Source organism: Periplaneta americana, chromosome 12, assembly GCF_040183065.1.
Source record: "Periplaneta americana isolate PAMFEO1 chromosome 12, P.americana_PAMFEO1_priV1, whole genome shotgun sequence".
Lineage (NCBI taxonomy): Eukaryota > Metazoa > Arthropoda > Insecta > Blattodea > Blattidae > Periplaneta > Periplaneta americana.
Genome location: NC_091128.1, coordinates 161,256,480 through 161,276,500, shown reverse-complemented (window position 1 = coordinate 161,276,500; position 20,021 = coordinate 161,256,480). Strand labels below are relative to the sequence as shown.

The 20,021-nt window shown below is 35.5% G+C and overlaps 1 protein-coding gene across 4 annotated transcripts in view; it reads left to right on the top strand.

The window, feature by feature from the left end:
* Window positions 1-20,021, top strand: part of LOC138711083 (protein tincar-like) — a 226,106-nt gene that overhangs the window by 159,980 nt on the left and 46,105 nt on the right. For all 4 annotated transcript variants that reach the window (XR_011335346.1, XM_069842399.1, XM_069842400.1 and 1 more), the window contains exon 2: window positions 18,664-18,709. The gene's annotated coding sequence lies outside the window, so the exon portion shown is untranslated. The remainder of the gene's footprint in view (window positions 1-18,663; window positions 18,710-20,021) is intronic.

Here is a 20,021-nt window from a genome sequence, read left to right as displayed (position 1 = left end):
CTTCTCTTCATTTTCTTCCTTATTTCCTCTACCAGCATAAGCACTTTCTCATCATCTTCTTCTTCAGCAGGTTCCTTCCCTTCATTCACTTCATCATCTTCCTTCTTTTCACTTCCCTCCTCATCTTCCTTCTTTTCGCTTCCCTCCTCATCTTCCTCATTAGCATGGTCATCACATTTCTCATAATCTTCCTCATCACTGTAATAAATCATCTTTCCTTTCTCATCATCTCCTTCCTCATAACATCTTCTTTTTTTCATCCTCTACCGCATCATCTTCCTCATCACAGTAACCAATCATCCCTCTTCACTTTCTCACTGTCCTCTTCCTCGTTGCCTTCTTTCTCTTTTCCACTTCCTCCAGTGTCTCGTCGTCTAGCTTCCCATCGGCTTTCTCATCCTTATTCATCTTCCTTCTCATCACCATATCTATCATATTTCGTCTCATCTTTCTCCTCATCACCTTATCTTTATCTTTCTCCTCAGCTTCTTTCTTATATTTACCATCTTTCTTATCATTATCTCCTTGTCCGATATTATAATCTTTATCATAATCACCATCTTCTTCTTTATGGTCGTCATCATCATGAGAAAGGCACAGTTTCTGTAGGCCTATCCATTTCCAATGAGAAAGCACTAAGTATCTTTATCCTGTTGGAGGATGATCCGGATCTGCTCAGAAATTATTCATTGTACGCAGCCAGCACAATCGGCGGTCATACGAGATATGAAACTTGTTTGCAACAGTAAGGCAGGACGACTGTCAGTGGCGAACAGAGAAACGTTGAAAAAAATAGTAATTAACAAAGAACGGCTAACAATAACTCACAATCTTTGAGTTTTTTTTTTTTTTCAAGTTTTACTGACTGGGCACATTTTGGACCCATTATCTGTTAAGGCACATGTAATCCTTTTTTCGTTTATTAATTTTTTTTAAGTTTTATTTCAAAACAGCAATGTTATTTGAACAATTTTTGCACTTGACATACTAAATGTGCCTATGTTTAATTTGAATCATATTAATTTTTTCTTCAAAAACCAAATTTTATTTGAAAACAACCAAGCTATTTTGAACAATTCTTGCACATTACACGGATGAGTTTTCCTCAGTGATCCTTGCAAACCCATTCATTAATCCTACATTGATTACATTCCTAATTGGATCAGTAACAAAATATTTTAAATGAGAAACAGATTCAGCTGTTACTAAGTGGGTTTTATTCTAATCATTTAACAAAGTATATTATGTGAAAAACAACTTGCTAGGTATTATATATATTATAGATATTACATTGCATTACATTACATTATATACTCAGAAGAGCTTAAAGAACAAATACATGACCTGTCAAAACTTTATCTTCACAGCATCACTAAATATTAAATCATAAATAAATAATAAGTATTTCACTTCTGGTAGTGTGGAAGAGAAGGCTTCATGCCCTTAACTCTACCAGAATAAATAAATAAAGAAAGAAAGAAAGAAAGAAAGAAAGAAAGAAAAAGAAAGAAAGAAAGAAAGAGAAAGAAAGAAAGAAAGAACAAGAAAGAAAGAAAGAAAGAAAAAGAAAGAAAGAAAGAAAAATAAAGAAAGAAAGAAAAAGAAAGAAAAATAAATAAAGAAAGAAAGAAATAAAGAAAGAAAAATAAAGAAAGAAAGAAAAATAAAGAAAGAAAGAAAAATAAAGAAAGAAAGAAATAAAGAAAGAAAGAAAAATAAAGAAAGAAATAAAGAAAGAAAAATAAAGAAAGAAAATAAAGAAAGAAAGAAAGAAAAAGAAAGAAAGAAAGAAAGAAAGAGAAAGAAAGAAAGAATGAAATAAATAAAAAAAAGAAAGAGAGAAGATGAAAGAAAGACAAAGAAAGAAAGACAAAGAAATAAAGAAAGAAAGAAAGAAAGAAAATGAAAGAAAGACAAAGAAAGAAAGAAAAAGAAATAAAGAAAGAAAGAAAGAAAGACAAAGAAATAAAGAGAGAAAATGAAAGAAAGACAAAGAAAGAAAGAAAAAGAAATAAAGAAAGAGAGAAAAAGAAAGAAAGAAAAAGAAATAAAGAAAGAGAGAAAAAGAAATAAAGAAAGAAAGAAAAATAAAGGAAGAAAGAAAGACAAAGAAAGAAAGAAAAAGAAATAAAGAGAGAAAAAGAAATAAAGAAAGAGAGAAAAAGAAAGAAAGAAAAGGAAAGAAAGAAAAGTAAAGAAAGAGAGAAAGACAAAGAAAGAAAGAAAGAGAGAAAAATAAATAAAGAAAGAGAGAAAAAGAAAGAAAAATAAAGAAAGAAAGAAAAAGAAATAAAGAGAGAAAAAGAAATAAAGAAAGAAAGAAAAATAAAGAAAGAAAGAGAGAAAAATAAATAAAGAAAGAGAAAAAAAGAAAGACAAAGAAAGAAAAAAAGAAAAAAAATAAAAGAAAGAAAGAAAGAAAGAAAGAAAGAAAGAAAAATAAATAGATAGATAGATAGATAAATAAATAGATAGATAATAAATAAATAAATAAATAAACAAATGAAATTTGTGGTCTGGTACATATTGTACCCATTTAGTAAACAAAAGGGGAAAAATGAATTGAGAAACGTCTTCTCTTTCATTAATATAAAGTACACTAGCACATCCGCTCAGACGTTAATAGAGAAGTTCTGCGTTTAATTGTTTCATTGTAATTATTAGATAGTACTAATAATGAGTTAAAGAGATAAGTTAATGTCCGGTGTTTTCATACACAGAGAATTCTACCCATATTTTAAGTAATTATAACACAACAACCCTAAATTAAACCAATGGATAACGTGCGGCCAGAGTACAGAGTAATGCAGGTTGGAGGTGGAGATATTCCACCTTGTGGGAGGGGATCATCCGAGGTCAAGTTTGGGCAGACGCTGGCAGAGGAGGATCGATGCTCGCTTGGTACCAATTCTGAGTTCGGTGACCCGACGCCTGCTGCAAAAATCAATCGTCCGCAACAATAAGAGCCGCTGGCGTGCCAGTTCCGCGATGACATAACGCTCGCGTCTCACAACACGAGGAATTCCTTAATGAGGAAGTAGACTGAACCGTGCCACAATTAAGTCCTGTGCCGGGTCAACGTGTAATGCGATTGACGCAGGAAAGTGACGTTCAGTTGTTTTATTCAGGCCATATGGGAGACCTAACTTCAGCTCACTTGTAGGCTACTCTAGATTAGAGCTGATTCGATTTGGGACGAGAGGTAAGGGTTTTGACTTTCTGAACCTCCCCAGATCCTAACATTGTTAACCCAGTTTCGCCTCTTTTACAAGTTTCCACCACGTTGTAGAAGTTTTAGGGCCTTCTCGCTGTGCAAGAAAATTCTATTACTTTCTTTTTTTTTGTATTCTATGTTTATCTAATTTTACAATAGATACATACACCTGTGTATTGCTACAGTCCTACTCGTAAGGAACTTATTTTGTTTACTACGTTCTAGACATAATTATGTTATTCAGATACTCTACGTTTCATATACACAGGATCCTCCTGTTAAAATTCCATAGGACCTAAGACGCCTAAATCTATACTACTAATAAATCTGTAGCCGAAATTTTTCCGGTAATTTTCGATTTTCCAAAATTAATTGGTCCTAACATATATAATTAACCACCCTGAAACCGAAAATCACATTTTTGAAATTTTTGTTTGTATGTCTGTCTGTATGTTTGTTACCTTTTCACGCGATAATGGCTGAACCGATTTATATGAAAATTGGAATATAAATTAAGTTCGTTGTAACTTAGATTTTAGACTATATGGCATTCAAAATTCTTTTTTTAAAAGGGGGGTTATAAGGGGAACTGAATTACATAAATCGAAATATCTCGCTTATTATTGATTTTTGTGAAAAATTTTACATAACAAAAGTTTCTTTAAAAATGATTGCCGATAAGTTTTATTCTTTACACAATTTTGATAAGACTGATATTTAATGAGATAAATGAGTTTTAAAATTAAAATAACGCCATCTAAGACGGTGCAATGAATTAAGAACAAATGACTTCTTCTATAAGGGGCCTTGGACAACAGCAATCGAAACAGGGGCCTTGGACATCAACAATCGAAAGCTATTAAACATAGCCTACAGAGAATGTTTCTGTGTTTGTATGAAGTAATATCAGAAGCTAAATTAACCTATTTGTATAATTAAAATTATTATTTCACCATTGGAAAGTGTAGTTTCTCTAGATGGACATAATGCTATAATGTTATTACAGTAACGTCTGAGTAAATCGAGGACAGGTGAGATTAAAATAGCTTCTTATGCACAGAAAATTTGATAGGCTATTTTGTACATTCGTTTTCTGTATTTCTTAAAATAATATTTATGTACACTCATTTTAATCTCAGAGAATTAACGAACAACGAGAGTGTATTGATTTAGTATGCAGTAATAGTACGTTAGCTTAGCAATCCATTATTTTATAATTCAAATTTTAACTATGCTCAATTGAATCGTGTTAAAATACATAAAATATATATGCAATAAATGCAATGCAAAAAAAATTGGGTAATGAGCGAAGCAGATTATCTTGCGCTATTGTAAAAGTTGTTCTCTGGATCAAACGTCCTATTTTAATTATGTAATTACTTTATATTTATTTCTAACAGGTGCTGCGGAGCGCACGGGTACGGCTAGTTAACTATAAACTCCTATAAATGCCTAAAAACTACGTTTATGCCTGAAAAACGCCTGTTTAGTATTTTGCTTGTTTAAAATAAAAATACCGGTACTAAAAATTCAAATTGCTCCAAAACTACGAAAATCCTATTTAAGATTAAAAAAGGAATCTTACAGACAAACACAGATCTTGCAAATTCGTCCCATATTGGTCTTGGAAGGGGAGGGAAGAAGATTTCACCAAATTTTCTGAAACTCAAGTTAGTTTCGAAAAGTCCATCCTAGCATAAAAGGGGTGGTAGGTTGTTCTGTTTAGACGAGAGCTTACAAATTAATTTTCGTTGCACCCCCCCCCCCATTATGCAAAATGAAACTGACCGATCTATTTCACTGATAGAATTTGAGTCTTCAGTTCTTAATACATAAATTCCACCTTAAAATTAAAATTATTAATTTTTTATGAACTCCTGAAAGTCCTAAAATGGATTTTATAAAGACCTAAATCTTCTTTTTAGCACCTCGAAATCCGTTCCCTACGGTCTTCAGTTTTAAGGGGTTAGGAAGTGCGTAGCTTGACAATTTGTAATTACGTCTTAGTTTGAGTAGTTTTGTCTCTCCCAGTTTCGCGGTATGTTATTGTCATCGTAAAGTCCCTTTATAATATCTAAAGAGTCGAGACAATGGAACCAGACATGGCCTACTGCAATGTACAGTATAATCCAGTAAGCACTTACAGAGACTTTGCTCCTAGTAAATACAAGTTAACAGGTTTTCCTTATTCCTCAGTGATAAACTAGCTGTAATATTAATTTGTATGCGTTATAATTACATACAATAAATTATATTATAAAATAATATATCATACAATTATGTATCAAAGTTTTTAATATTTGTGTACAATATATGCCTATAGGAAATTTATTTTGAATTTTATACTGATTCACTTCTATCGGAACATTACATATTTTAATTGTTGAGGAGATCAGAGACCATGTAACGTCTCAACTCCCATTAAAAAAAAAAAAGGAACTCTAGAAGTCTGAAGTATATACGTTACAGATAATGAGGGATTTATTATTTCAACGACCCAATTTATTTTTATTTGAATGTATTTGTGTGTATCTAGATGTATTGATTACCGTGCATATTAATGGAAGTAATGGTTGGATTCAACCAATCAGAAGGATTATGCTCATTGTCTCAACTTTCACTTTCAATTATTGTCGTCGTTGTCAGAGACATCGTGTAGATAACTTGTTAACTAAGGAATGATATGCTGATAGATTGTACGATAGAGTTAGAATAATACAGAGAGCGCGTGTAGTTACTGACGGATATCAACATCGAAACACGGAAGTCACGTGATTTTGGGACGAACGCAGCCGATATCTTTTGACTGACATAAGCGCGTAAAGATTTTTCATAGGAAATAGTGTGATTTTTTTCGATCTACCACAATAAGTATAAATTTACGTTGTTCATATTATACCTAGGTGTAGGCCCTAATGAAGTTCACTTATTATCTAAACTCCCGCTATTCGTTATTATTATTATTATTATTATTATTATTATTATTATTATTATTAAATTAAACTTAATGACCAGACACTTGGACTTGGTATATGACCACTGATCTGCTTATTTCCCAGATTAATTCACCTTCAGATTTATATTCAAAGTTTTTAATATCCCTGCATTATTAACATGTTAAGAGTTCATCGTAATATTAGTCTATAAAACATATGCTGTGAAGAATTAATGGAAAGGAGAACGTGGCCAGCTGTATCATTATAACGAGAGGGACAAATTGAACAGTTATGCGTGTTTTGTATTATAATAATAATAATAATAATAATAATAATAATAATAATAATAATATTACTTACTTACTTGCTTTTAAGGAACCCGGAGATTCATTGCCGCCCTCACATAAGCCCGCCATCGGTCCCTATCTTAAGCAACATTAATCCATTCTCTATCATCATATCCCAACTCCCTCAAATCCATTTTAATATTATCTTCCCATCTACGTCTCGGCCTTCCTAAAGGTCTTTTTCCCTCCGGCCTCCCAAATAAAACTCTATATGCATTTCCGCATTCGCACATACGTGCTACATGCCCTGCCCATCTCAAACGTCTGGATTTAATGTTCCTAATTATGTCACGTGAAGAATACAATGCCTGCAGTTCTGTGTTGTGTAACTTTCTCCATTCTCCTGTAACTTCATCCCTCTTAGCCCCAAATATTTTCCTAAGCACCTTATTCTTAAACACTCTTAATCTATATTCCTCTCTCAAAGTGAGAGTCCAAGTTTCACAACCATATAGAACAACCGATAATATAGCTGTTTTATAAATTCTAACTTTCAGATTTTTTGACAGCAGACTGGATGATAAAATCTTCTCAACCGAATAATAACAGGCATTTCCCATATTTATTCTGCGTTTAATTCCCCCCCCCCCCCGAGTATCATTTATATTTGTTACTGTTGCTGCAAGATATTTGAACTTCTCCACCTCTTCAAAAGATACATTTTCGTACAATATTCCCGTCACGAGACATAATCATATACTTAGTCTTTTCGGGATTTACTTCCAAACCTATCTCTTTACTTGGTTCCAGTAAAATTTCCATGTTTTCCCTAATCGTTTGTGGATTTTCTCCTAACATATTCACGTCATCCGCATAGACAAGCAGCTGATGTAACCCGTTCAATTCCAAGCCCTGCCTGTTATCCTGAACTTTCCTAATGGCATACTCTAGAGCAAAGTTAAAAAGTAAAGGTGATAGTGCATCTCCTTGCTTTAGCCCACAGTGAATTGGAAACACATCTGACAGAAACTGACCTATACGAACTCTGCTGTACGTTTCACTGAGACACATTTTAATTAATCGAACTAGTTTCTTGGGAATACCAAATTCAATCAGAATATCATATAAAGCTTCTGTCTTAACCGAGTCATATGCCTTTTTGAAATCTATGAATAACTGATGCACTGTACCGTTATACTCCCATTTTTTTCTCCATTATCTGTCGAATACAAAATATCTGGTCAATAGTTGATCTATTACGCCTAAAACCACACTGATGATCCCCAATAATTTCATCTACATATGGAGTTAATCTTCTCAAAAGAATATTGGACAAAATAATAATAATAATAATAATAATAATAATAATAATAATAATAATAATAATAATAAATATCGAATAATTATATGAGTCGCCTAGAACCAAATCAAACTGCACTCACATCGCTTCACTTTGCAGCTGAGGCAATATTTTTAGTATAATTTTGAGAACAGTTGTGTAATGTTGCTTCCATGTTGGCCTTTGACTTCCGGGAAAGTATTTTCGCGGGAGTACAGCCACGAGCGTGACAACGCTCAATCGCCCACAAGTGCCGCGTGCGGAGTTGTGGTTGTTAACTACAGGGTGTATAAAGATTCCGTGAACTGTTGGTGACCCACGATTACCATAATTCTTTCAGAAATAGAGCGTCATTCGGCATGTATGCGGAGATCTTATTCCTTATACAACGATCGTATGCCGATGGCCTTAAATGACGTAAAGCATAACTAAGATCTCCGCGCGTAATGTGGACTTGCCGTGCTCCAGCCAAGTTTTGAGAGAAAGATATCAGACACGAACTGACGTTGAGGGGAGGGGGTACAGCAAGCCTGACAAGGCGAGTGTTATTACTGTGTGCATTGCCGCCATCTCTCCTGCTACCGAACTACTTCACTATTATTATTATTATTATTATTATTATTATTATTATTATTAATTATTATTACTATTATTATCATCATCATAATTTATTTTTTAACAAGTGGACAGCTTCAAATACTTGGGGTGTACTATAAACAGTAACATGGATTGCTACCAGGAAGTCGAAAGAAGGGTAGCAATGTTAAAGCGTCTTCTGCGGACCTCTGGAAGAATATTATTTAGTGCCAAATTAAAGAAGTACCTAATTTCTCACGCCTTCTATTCTGTAGGTGAATTCATGACATTCAATAACACTTCATGAAATTGATACTAAAACTTTGTGTTGTACTAGTAGACTATATTGTAAATCTCGTCTGTAGGCCTATATATTTCATCTAGACTGTGACTATAAATTAACGATCTTACTAATAAAAACTCTATATACAGACGCAAATCAAGATTTCAGGTATAACTCCCTGTAAAGTTGATTTGAATAATTTCGAGGGACAAATTGTTCCGGAGCCGGGTATCGAACCCGGGACCTTTGGTTTAACGTACCAACGCTCTACCACTGAGCTACTCGGGAACTCTAACCGACACCGATCCAATTTTTCCCTCTATATCCACAGACCTCAAAGTGGGCTGACAACCGTCAAGCAACCAACTTCGAGTGCACACTAACTCCGTGTGACTTAAATTGTGGTTTTCTGTTAACGAACAGTGACGTGTATTATGCAAATCAAGATTTCAGGTATAAATCCCTGTAAAGTTGATTTGAATAATTTCGAGGGAAATTTATACAATTTAAGTCACACGGAGTTAGTGTGCACTCGAAGTTGGTTGCTTGACGGTTGTCAGCCCACTTTGAGGTCTGTGGATATAGAGGGAAAAATTGGATCGGTGTCGGTTAGAGTTCCAGAGTAGCTCAGTGGTAGAGCGTTGGTACGTTAAAGCAAAGGTCCCGGGTTCGATACCCGGCTCCGGAACAATTTTTCCCTCGAAATTATTCTATATACAGACGTTTAACTGTCTTATACTTATACAGTGAGTAGCTCGTTTATACTTCGTGTGTAAATTCCTTACTAATAATCACTACATACGTCGTGTATAACAGTATGACTGTTACACAGCTACGTCATAGTTTCGTCATTACTTCGTTACGAAAGGTAATAGAATATCTGAGGTTGTCTATTGGATCCGGTAGAGCGCTCTAGTGTGGCGTGTTAAATATCGATAGTACAACTGGCTCTAATCGATTACCACACTACATTTTGGTCAAATAGTACAAGCTACAGCAATATTATTCTAATAATTCTATGATCTTTGGTTTGTTCTTCTGTGGTTACAAGGTAACCATCATCATAAAATGACAGTCGATACGAACAGCTGTTAGAGGGGTGGCCATTTTTTCGCTATATACAACGCTTAAACAAGGGGTTTCGTGTATATAACTACTGCAAAGCAATTCCCATTGTATAGTTACAGCCTGTTTATACGTCCATAGCTTATTCACGGTTTATTAGTAACGTTTTCTGTCTCAACTCTGCATAAGTCTCGTATAAAAACTATACACGGTTTATTAGTAAGACTGTAAGACTTTATAATAGTTATAATAGTTTTGACTTGTTCCATATTCTAGCTGTAAAGCAATGTATGAATACTATGGAATGTTAATAAATACAATACAATACAATAACTAAGGAAGAGACTAGAGAAGTGCTTTGTGTCAAGTGTAGCATTGTAGGGCAGAAATATGGACATTATAACGAAGTGAAGAGAAGCGACTAGAAGCATTTGTAATGTGGATATGGAGAAGAATGGAGTGTGTGAAATTGACAGACAGAATAAGAAATGAAGCTGTGTTGCAAAGAGTGAATGAAGAAAGAATGATGCTGTAACTGATCAGGAAGAGAAAAAGGAATTGGCTAGGTCACTGGCTGAAAAGAAACTGCGTGCTGAAGGATACACTGGAAGGAATGGTGAACGGGAGAAGAGTTCGGGGTAGAAGAAGATATCAGATGATAGAAAACATTAAGATATATGGATCATATGCGGAGACTAAGAGGAATGTAGAAAATAAGAAAGATTGGAGAATGCTGTGTTTGCAGTGAAAGACCTGCCCTTAGTAGAACACTGTGAATGAGTAAATGAATGAATGAATGAATGAACATTATTATCAAATTTTATTGCTGTTATCAGTAGCAGTAATATAAATACAGGTTAGGTACATTTACATAGAAAGAGCTACCCTTTAAGAATCTCTTTACGATCTTTTAACATTTAGCTTTTTTTTCTTTTTTTCATATCGCCAATTTCTAAGTTCAGTAAACGTTTACTGGGTGTGCTGCAGGGTGAGCCATGTTTGTTTTACAAAACTCCATGGTAAACCATGTAACTTGCTACAGACTAGTTATTTACAGCGTTAGTTGAAACTATTTACTTCAAAATTCCACAAGTCAGCAGCTCTTGCCCGCTTGGAGCACTGAACCCTGTTGACGGATCTCGTAGGATTTCTACTAAGCGCCCCCCATTGTTATGATGGACCCACACTACAGGATCGGAGCGTTGAATGAATGAAAACCCTGCGTGCCAACTTGTCGATAATGCTGCCATCTGTTGGAATCGTGGTCTACAACGTTCCAGATCGATTGGACTTCCCTACCAAAAGAAACGAGACCGACGGGCATTGCCGCGCATGTGCGCAGACACCATTATTGAAATTTTCGGCTGTAGTTTGGGTTCTAATTATTTACAAATACGAGGGAAAAACAAGGATGCTTCTCTCGCTTCCATTTTTTTATTTTTATGATTATAAACGACAATGGTTATATAGATTAAAAGCGGCTGGAACGAAGCTAATTTAAACCAAAATATTTCTGCTCACAGGCGATCAAACCATTATAGCCCATGAGAGAACGAGTAAACGCCATATAAGGCGCTATTCCAAACAACGATTCAAAGGATTACATAAGCAACGGCCTTCCATAGATTATCCTAATGCAGTAATTTTATTGTTAAGTGCGAGTAGATTAATAATAGATCAGTTATTGTAAAATATTAAGCTGTATTCTGTTGCACAAAGGAGAAAATGATGTGAAGGGCAAGAATCGAAAGATTGAAATAATGCATTGTGTATTACTACGAAGTATGCTAAAGATTTATGAAAGAATATCTCGTACGCTTTGTAGAAGTAATTTTTCAACGATAACAAAAGAAGGTAAGCGTACATACCACATTACGGATACTCTAAACGAAATTTTGTTGTCTGTACATTACAATACACGTACCTAAACAATGAACATACACAAAATTAATTGAAATTAATTCGTTTAAATGAAAAAATAAACAAGAACAGAAATGCATGTATACATATATGAATGCATACATACTTGCATACACACATACATACATACATACATACATACATACATACATACATACATACATACATACATACATACATACATACGTCCACACCTGTGGAGTAACGGTTAGCGCGTCTAGCCGCGAAACCAGGTGGCCCGGGTTCGATTTCCGGTCGGGGCAGGTTACCTGGTTGAAGTTTTTTCCGGGGTTTTCCCTCGATCCAATATGAGCAAATGTTGGGTAACTTTCGGTGCTGGACCCCAGACTCATTTCACCGGCATTATCACCTTCATCTCATTCAGACGCTAAATAACCTAAGCTGTTGATAAAGCGTCGTAAAATAACCTACTAAAATAAAAAGACATACATACATACATACATACATACAGTGTTACTTACTTACTTACAAATGGCTTTTAAGGAACCCGAAGGTTCATTGCCGCCCTCACATAAGCCCGCCAGCGGTCCCTATCCTGTGCAAGATTAATCCAGTCTCTATCATCATACCCCACCTCCCTCAAATCCATTTTAATATTATCCTCCCATCTACGTCTCGGCCTCCCTAAAGGTCTTTTTCCCTCCGGTCTCCCAACTAACACTCTATATGCATTTCTGGATTCGCCCATACGTGCTACATGTCCTGCCCATCTCAAACGTCTGGATTTAATGTTCCTAATTATGTCAGGTGAAGAATACAATGCGTGCAGTTCTGTGTTGTGTAACTTTCTCCATTCTCCTGTAACTTCATCCCGCTTAGCCCCAAATATTTTCCTTAGCACCTTATTCTCAAACACCCTGAACCTATGTTCCTCTCTCAGAGTGAGAGTCCAAGTTTCACAACCATACAGAAGAACCGGTAATATAACTGTTTTATAAATTCTAACTTTCAGATTTTTCGACAGCAGACTGGATGATAAGAGCTTCTCAACCGAATAATAACACGCATTTCCCATATTTATTCTGCGTTTAATTTCCTCCCGAGTGTCATTTATATTTGTTACTGTTGCTCCAAGATATTTGAATTTTTCCACTTCTTCGAAGGATAAATCTCCAATTTTTATATTTCCATTTCGTACAATATTCTGGTCACGAGACATAATCATATACTTTGTCTTTTCGGGATTTACTTCCAAACCGATCGCTCTACTTGCTTCAAGTAAAATTTCCGTGTTTTCCCTAATCGTTTGTGTATTTTCTCCTAACATATTCACGTCATCCGCATAGACGAGAAGCTGATGTAACCCGTTCAATTCCAAACCCTGCCTGTTATCCTGAACTTTCCTAATGGGATATTCTAGCGCGAAGTTAAAAAGTAAAGGTGATAGTGCATCTCCCTGCTTTAGCCCGCAGTGAATTGGAAAAGCATCAGATAGAAACTGACCTATACGGACTCTGCTATATGTTTCACTGAGACACATTTTAATTAATCGAACTAGTTTCTTGGGAATACCAAATTCAATAAGAATATCATATAATACTTCCCTCTTAACCGAGTCATAAGCCTTTTTGAAATCTATGAATAACTGATGTACTGTACCCTTATACTCCCATTTTTTCTCCATTATCTGTCGAATACAAAAAATCTGATCAATAGTCGATCTATTACGCCGAAAACCGCACTGATGATCCCCAATAATTTCATCTACGTACGGAGTTAATCTTCTCAAAAGAATATTGGACAAAATTTTGTACGACGTCAACAAAAGTGATATTCCTCGAAAGTTACCACAGTTGGTTTTGTCCCCCTTTTTAAAAATAGGTACAATTATGGACTCCTTCCATTGTTCTGGTACAATTTCCTTTTCCCAAATAGCAAGTACAAGTTTATAAATTTCGCTATATAATGCACTCCCACCCTCTTGTATTAATTCTGCTGGAATTTGATCGATACCTGGAGACTTGTACTTTTTCAGATTTTCTATCGCAATTTCGACTTCTGAAAGCGTGGGTTCGGGTATAAATGGCTCAGCAGTTTGTATTTCAATTTCGTCCCGATCATTTCTATTTGGCCTATGTACATTTAGTAGTTGCGCAAAATAGTTTTTCCATCTGTTTAGGATTGATGGAGAGTCTGCAAGCAAGTCACCATTCTCATCCTTGATCACGTTTACCCTTGGCTGATATCCGTTCTTAAATTCCTTTATACCCTTATATAAATCTCGAATGTTTTTATTCTTACTATTTGTTTCTACCTCAGTCAGTTTTCCCTTCAAGTAACCTCTCTTTTTATTCCTAAGTGTACGACTTGCTTCCCGTCTTTCATTGAAATAATTATCTCTCTTCTCCTCAACTGGATCCTGTAAGAATTTCAATTTTGCCTGTTTCCTTCTTTCTACTACCATGCAACAATCTTGATCAAAGCACGGTTTCTTTTTCTTAGTTTCATAATAACCTATGCTCTGCTCAGCTGCAATTTTGATACTATCTCTGATATTTTCCCACACGCTATTAACATCTAATTCTTTCTCAACTTCGTCGGAACTTTCTAAAGTGGCAAACCTATTCGAAAGTTCGACCTGATAATTTTGCTTAGCTTCCTCGTCCTTTAATTTCAAAATATTGAATTTAGTAATATTAACTTGTTGCTCTACTCGCTTGGCTACTGATAATCTTTCTCTTAATTCTCCAATCACCAAATAATGGTCAGAATTACAGTCTGCACCCCTGAAAGTTCGAATATCTACTATACTAGTATGTCTCCGTTTATCTATCAAGATGTGATCTATTTGGTTGTGTGTCAATCCATCTGGAGAAGTCCAAGTATATTTATGTATATACATACATACAGTGTTAACACAATTTACTACCATAAGGTTCATCTACACGGTTGAACTTTTCTTTAAACTTTACGCATGCAATGGTGCACGAAGCGCATTTCAATAGTGCATTCCTTTTCCCATTAAAGTGGTGGCGCATACAGCAATTGAAAGCTACCCATCGCCGGTAGGTAGGGTGACCAGATTCACATCGATAAATAAGAGGACACAAAGCTTCAAAAAGGAGGACATTGTTCGAAAAAAAGAGGACGTCTGGTCACCCTATCGGTGGTATCTTGTGCGTTATTTCGTTTAACAGTAGCATGTAGCGAGCAGCTCATTGGTCTAGGTGGCCGTGAATAAACTGAAAATATAATTATTTAGTTTCGGTATGGTGGATCTTTTAAGCTGAAAATGGCGGCAAATACGATTAGCTATGTTGAAGATTATCGCAAGCACGAATGCCTATGGAGTGTTGAAGCACATTTTTGAGACCCAAGTAAGCCAAAACATTGGATTGATATTTAATATTTATTAATTATACTTTGTATGTAGTGAAAATTTTCAATATGTGGCACCACGTAGACACAAAATCTGAATGTGTCTTAATTGAACGTGTGTTTTCAACTTGCATCTTTCAGTATCTTCCCAGATTGTATGCACACACGCATGGCTATTTAACCGTGTAGATGCAGCTATAGAGAGATTTAATATGAGAAATAAATTATTTGCAAATACAGTAGCGTGCAAATTAATCCGAACACGACATATTTTTACATTTTCTGTCATTGTTGGCCTCACAGCTGCTCATACCGCTTTAATTGACATCTGTAGTACGTGTAATTCCATTGTTGAAGGTCTGTCATTATTTTTTGTTATAATATGTGACATTTTGCCTGTCGTTTTGTACTTATAAGCATTTCAGTTGTGTTGAAGACTTAATACTGCAATCCTGTGTGCATTCTGTCGTCTTCACAAATGGATACAACTCCACGAAAACGGTCTAAAATTATAAAATTAGCAGAGCATTCTTCTATGACACAGAGGCAAATTGCTGCAGAATGTCACATCGGTTTGGCTACTCCGCAGTGGCGTATACTGGTTAAAGGGTTTGGGCTACCGCTGACCCTATTATTACACAAAATATATCTAACAATTACTTTAATTTTAATTACTATGGTAAAACTAATAATACAAAATTATTACATTATGTTATATTATAAACTTTTTCTTTTGTAATTTCCTTGGGCTACCGCCGGTAGCCCCGGTAGCCCGCAAAATACGCCCCTGGGCTACTGTTAATTCGATCATAAAACGATACAGGGAGACTGGATCCATCACATCCCAGAAAAAGGGAAACTGTGGCCGGAAAAGGAAGACTTCATCTGCAGATGATCGTTTAATCGTCAGGAAAAGTAAATTAAATCCTAGACTAACTGCTGTCGACTTAACCCGCGAGTTAATGGCTACCACTGGGGCGAATATTCACGTCACAACAGTGCGGCGTAGGCTTTTGGAAGCTGGACGAAGGGCTATTAAGAAGCAACTGCTAACCCCTGTTATGTGCAAAAAAAAAAAAAAAAAAAAAAAAAAAAAAAAACGCTTAATGTGGGCAAAATTACATCAACACTGGACAGTGAATGACTGGAAGAATGTACTTTTTTCCGATGAATCTCATTTCGAGGTCCACGGCCACCGTGTTTCTTACGTACGGAAAGGATCCGAAAAAGTAACAACAGCTCATCTCCAACAAGCACCCAAATACCCCCCTAAAGTAATGTTTTGGGGTTGTTTTACACATGAAGGGCCTGGATCATTAATACCTATCAAGGGAATGATGAATTCTGACAAATATATTCACTTATTGGAAACCAGAATAGTACCCCAGCTGCAAAAATCATTTCCGGATGGCAGAGGTGTGTTCCAACAAGACCTGGCACCATGCCATACGTCTCGAAAAACTACAGAATTTTTCAACAAGAAGAATATTCAGGTACTCCCCTGGCCAGGCAACTCACCCGACATCAACCCCATTGAGAACTTGCGGTCAATTTGCAAAAGAAGAATGCAAAAAATGGATTGTTCTACAAAGGAGAAGATGATTTCTGCCCTCATTGGTGTATGGTTTCGCGATGAAGAAATGAATATTTGTGGGAAATTAGTGGAATCCATGCCAAATCGTCTCAGAGCTGTTATTAGGAACAAGGGAGGCCACATAGATTACTGAGGTATGTCTCAGATCCTTTTTTTTTTTATCCCGTTTGAGTGTTTTTGCATAAGTAATTACGTTGTTCGGATTAATTTGCACGCTACTGTACTATCTTCCCTATATGTTTCACAGGAAAATGTATATGGAAGAATGTTAACATGCTGAAAATACATTTAAATGCACTAACAACTATTTTATTGTCTTGATGGGTTAATAGGAATTAATTAAATAAAATTATAAAATGTAATTTCATATTTTGCTACATTAAATTTAAACATTTTACATTTATTTCTTCTACATTTTTTTTTCTGTTGTATATTTTAGCAGTTTCATGGGCCGTGTCATTAATAAATTACGAATTACAAAATCCAGCAAAATGCGAGTATATTTTATAATTTTGTGAAATATTTAAAAAGGGCAGCTTTAATACTTTCCAAGAAAATTATGTTCCTAAGGTTTAAAAAGGGGGGGGGGGATTTAGAGAAAAATTATTTTAAAAAAATCACTCGCATTATAATTAATGCAAGTTGAAAGTCTATTTATAAAAGACCATAATGTGCATAATATTAACAACAACCGGTTGAGAATCAAGTGCTTAAAATCTTGAAAGCTATCTTGTAATCGCTTTAACATCCTGGTCCCCTTAATGGAGTAATGTCACCAGTGCATGGCGCTGTTGTAGCGGACTTTAACCTGTACTTGACGGGCTATTTAAGAGTTCCTTAAAGTTTCATTGCAAATTGTTTGCTAAAACTGAACTGAGGAAATCGGATGTGGCAGGAAGGAAGGCCGCGGTATTGTATGGAAATGCGTCCGTAGAGCGTAGGAAAACGCTGACCTGCGAACTCCTAGCGGTCTGAATCGCTTTTGTAACGCAAAAAATTTAAAATTTAGCAGGAAGAGGACATGTTTCTTGCAGATGGGGGACCAGTCCTGTTTAGGAAGCGCTCGGCCGTGTCCAGCAGCGAAATACAATAGAGTTTGCTTGTTTTAATCTAACGAGGTGAGAATAATAGGGAAACCTAGAAATATATATAAAGTCACATCTTGTTTTAATTGAAACAAGCCAAAGATACTTATTCCTGAAAGAAAAATACTTCAGGTTAAATTTAATATGTTATCTGATGACGTAACACAAGTATAGAATGCGCATTCCATTTGAACAATATTGTAGTAAAAGCACAGTCTAGTATATACAGTCACGAAGCTCAATACGTAGTAAATATGCATCCATAGATAGTCCCTAACCACTAGGATTGCTAATATCGCCTCATTACAGACAATGTGAAATAGTACTGGCACAGTCAATTGTTCCTAGCACCCTCACAACTCAAGCTTCGTGACTGTATAGACTAGACTGTGGTAAAAGCATAACCTGGGCCATGAAAAACAAATGAAACTCTTTAACCAACCAATATGAACAAGAGAACGTCAGAAACTCTTTAACCAACCAATATGAACAAGAGAACGTCAGCTTTGTTTAGCAACCATAAAGTGATGTTCTCTTGTTTTAGAAATTGTCAAAGCCTGCCAATTTTTAAACATGGCCCACTGATTAAGTTATTTCTTCAATGTTTTTATACATAAGTTTCTTATGACAATTTTAAATTTTTATGCTCTATACCCAGAAAAACACACGCTATATAATATTGTTTATAAGGACCTAATTCGTTAATTTAGGCTTATACGTTTCCACATATTAACGCTAATGTAAATTTATCAACCTGCAAAGGAAGGGATGGAGATCTTTAATAAGGTTGAGGGGGAAGAGAGCGACGAAGCAAGATTTCGCTGAGTCGCTGTGAGCAACATCGATTTGCCACAAATTCTTAGCTGGCGTGCCCATTGTATTCATTTGTTAATATAAACACGTATAAAATACGGTGTATTATTTCTTTAATTAAGTTAAAATTATGGCATGTGTACAAATATATCATGTTTATATTGTTGCAATGTCGTGTAACCTAATATTGAAACGTAATTTGTGTGTTTCAGACAGAAGCCACACGATGGCAGTACACAGGCCGTAATCTCGTTCTAGGTAAGTACTGTGGAGTCGAGAGTTGGTAGCAGTGTACGATTCCCGCTCCAAGTTTGTACAAAACGTCAAGTAAGCGCTGTGTATGCTCTGCAGAGAGCTGCCCGACGTCCTCGCGCTTAGGAGGATGCAACGTCTACATCCGAAAATGATGGCAGCTTAGTGCCGAGTATTAATGTACAACCACAGTCTACTATATACAGTCACGAAGCTTGAGTTTTGAGGGTGCTAGAAACAATAGACTGTGACGGTTTTATTTTGCATTGCCTGTAATGAGCAGAGCAGTGTATATTAGAGAGTACCGCATTCTCGGCGGCGGCAGCCATATTTACTCCTGGCTCGGCACAGATGCATAAGCAGTAATGCTAGAAGGAAGGTCATTAAAGGCGATATCATACATGTTGTTGTGGTTTATTGAATACAGGAGACGAGGATTAATAAACATTATTGTCATAGTGGGATGACTGATTAGAGATAACACTTTATTATTTATATAATGTCCATTTCAATAGGGATAACATTGCAGCAATTTTCTATGCAGTTCTCGTACCAACACTTCGACTGCCACCATTTAGCAGATTGCTGTAGTGCATTTGCTATAACAGACAATTTTCTTAACAATAAATAGGCCTACATTCTAGTTCTAAAATACAGTGATAAGACTTTTTCAAAAATATTATGACAAGTTGGGAACGTATGAGTTGAAGTGTTAATAATTAAAGACTTCAAATCCTTTACTGTCAACTCATTTTCTACCAACGTTACACATTTTTCTACATTTACAGATTTACAAGGGTATACAAGTGACATATCCTTGTACGACTTGAGAGTCACTAATGTGCTAATAAAATTTACAGATTCATCCCTGTTATCAGTTATTACTATTAGAGATGAAAAACAGTTTTCACAAATACGATATGCTTATAACTTATTTTGTTTTATTTTTAACAAAACTGATCCCAACAAGTAGTAAAGAGCTTGTTGTTCACTCAAGTTAATATTTTTGTTTTCAATTAAATTACAATTTAGCCTATATCAATTTCCTTTTGCTCACATTCATCTTCACTAGACCTTTCTGCTTCGGGTTTACTTACATCTGTACTTAGAAACTCAACTAATTGTTCAGAATCGTAAACTGCGTAATATCCATGCTCCGTTTATGAGAAAAATTGAGAAATCGTAATGCAGTTTTGAATTATTTTGCAACCGGGATTGGATTTATGGAATGGAAAGTAGAAAATAAATTTTCTAACGCATCCTGCGTGGATCTATCTAGCATAAGATATTTGAAGTTCGCTTTATTATGACAACTTTC